The sequence below is a fragment of the Pinus tabuliformis genome, chromosome 5_1, assembly GCF_031772625.1.
Source record: "Pinus tabuliformis cultivar Carrire ecotype Pingquan chromosome 5_1, CPIR1, whole genome shotgun sequence".
In the NCBI taxonomy this organism is placed as follows: Eukaryota; Viridiplantae; Streptophyta; class Pinopsida; order Pinales; family Pinaceae; genus Pinus; species Pinus tabuliformis.
The window spans coordinates 813,021,252-813,024,000 of NC_142305.1; the positions used below are offsets into that span (position 1 = coordinate 813,021,252).

General features: G+C 34.3%; 1 pseudogene; it reads left to right on the top strand.

Annotated features, from left to right (window-relative positions):
- Positions 1-704: 704 nt before the first annotated feature.
- On the top strand, positions 705-2,235 carry LOC149167406 (uncharacterized; annotated as a pseudogene).
- The last annotated feature ends 514 nt before the right edge of the window (positions 2,236-2,749 follow it).

Below are 2,749 nucleotides of genomic sequence, written 5' to 3' on the forward strand. Positions count from 1 at the left end.
AGAAAATCCAAGTGAAGGATATGTTCCATGCACACGGACCTCCAATTCTGATGTTAGGGAGCCAAATAATTGTCATGTAGGACTTTTTGACAATGATTTTGTGCAAATTGCATGTCAAGTGGCAAACAATGTTGGCAAAAGAAGAGGGCCATGAAAAGCAGTCTAGCTATAATAAGTTTTCTGATAAATATGAAAAGGGTATAAGTTTGTCTTATGAACAAAATAAAAATATTGATGTGCTTGATTCCTAGGAACATCATTTTACCTATGGACTTGAACATGAAGACCAAAGGAAGGGTGAACACAAAGGTAATGAGTATCTTCTTGTTGCTAGGAGCATCACATATAAGGATGATAGTTAGGAAACTCTGATCGAAAAAAGAGAGTGCATGGAACTAGAGCAGACTATGGCATCTGGAGAAGTAGCAAATCAACGAATCGATGTGATTACTAGTTCTGACAAGAAAAATGTTACTACAGAGATGGGATCTTGTATTTTTCTTGATATTTGTGACATTGAAAGGAAAGTTCAAATCAAACGTAATGAGATTTTAGAGGTATATTCTAATATTGGTTATGAAGTTCCACAAAGCATTACAGTTGTATCTTCAACATTTGTAGAACATCAAGAATTTTGTTTGAAAATAGAAGCAATATAGAGTGCATGGTCAGATGAACTGCATTCTTTTGACCAAATTATGGCAATGACCATCCCTCCAAAAAAGTATGATGGAATCAATGATTCAACAGAAAGACTTGCTTTTGACTTAAATGAATCTATTGAATTGGAGGAAGCAGGTCAATATGATGCAGCACTATCCACATCAACATCTTGTTTATCAATTGTGCCTTGCACAAGTGGTTCTGTTCCCCTTACTGTATCATTGACTGGCTTAGCAACACCAATTGTAGTGGTTTCTAGGTCAAAGGGACATTTCATTCCCCCAATAAATCCAATTCAAATCATAGGATAACTAGGCTAGAAAGGATTTAGAGCAACAAGTTCTTTTCAACTAGCAGAACCTAGAGAAATAATTGCTCTGCAACATCTTGTCTCTAAAATACATTTTCAGATTCTGATGCATTTAATTCAATTGGAAAATGAAATAGAGCATCATTAGATATTGATATTTATGTGAATTATGAGAAAACATCTGAAGATGGGGTAATAACAGTGCATTTATCTTCTCAAATATGTGAACCATCAACAAGCTTTGGATGTAGAGATATGAGCGGAAAATATTTTATATCTTCAATTGCTGAACTGTTTGCTCCTACCAGGCCTTGTAGTCCTGTGAAGTCATATTTAAAATTGAATCACATTGATGATGGTGGAGAGAATGAATTGATCAAAATGCCTCTTCGTACCAATGCTAAAAATTTTGGACTGACTTTGAAGACTGACACTAGTGCATTGTCCATTGGAGATTCATGTGTTCTAAGATATTTTGTCTTGAATGATGGGCCCACTTTTGATGATGGTGAAGATGAATTTCTACCTCAGAATTTTAGCTCATATTCCCATCCTGTGGCTGACTTGAGAGTGAAGGGCGAGCTATTCAATTCATTACCTTGTTTTTCTACTCAAGATGCCTTTCCGTCCTTTACAATACCTTTGCATTTTAATGACAGGACAAATCATCATGTTATCACTACAATTACATCTCAATCTTAGTCTAATCAAAGTTCATTAACTAGTTTTACTTCGTTGAGTGGTGATATATATATAAAGGGCAAACACCATTCTCTTTAGGTCCTATTATTTCGTTTTCAAATGCTACTAGTAAATCCTACCCATTTACTAGATTTTGTTTAGGGTCAAGTTTTCATCTTAACATTGCTTCTTTTTCAAGAGACTCACCTTCCTATACAGAATCATTAGTACTAGAATGTTTTCCTACGGCTTCCTTTTAGGTAGTCCCTATAGGGCCACTCTCGTCATCACATATGAAACCATACTGAATAAACCCCATGGTGGCATCTGGGATAGAGAGCAGTAGCACATGCACATGGCCTTCACTGAATCTTGATGATTTAAATACAGGTCCTGAGATGCGTGACATCTCTTATAGGGAAGAGAGGTTAGTCACCAGGGAACCTTCAGTAAATTGTCTTATTTCATTGAAGCAGATGAAAGAATTATCCGATGGATCAACTTCAGGTATATCTTCAAAGAGAAAATAAACTGAAGATGGTTGAGATGTGCATAGATTTGGATATAAGCAATCTATTTAGCAGTAAAATTATTTTTGTCTTATGAGGTATTATATGAAATTGACTCTCAATTGATATGTCAGACATGAAAATTTTTGTAAAAAATGTTCTTGCAAGCTATCAACTTCACTTCCATCCTCATAATTGACTGATCATTTCCTTAATAAATTCTCAAATATTTCCTTTAATAAATCTATTCATTTCCTTGATAATTCTCAGATATTTTCGGATTGTAATTACTAATATCCTTATAATTTTTAATGTTTCTTCTTTGAGGTATGGACATATTCGTAATTATTTCTCATGTAATGCCTTTAAAATACACTATGAAGTTTTTTAGGTTGCTCTAACTTTCTCTGTCTATTTTTCTTGTTTCTTTTTCCTTCTGAAACTCATAGTTGTCTTAAAATTGACTTAGGACGGTTCAAATTATCTTAGAACCATATATTATTCCAAGTTGATTTTGTGATGAATAGTCTTGTTTTATATTTGTAGCTGATTGATTGGGAAGGAGGTGGGTATTTGACCTCAAATT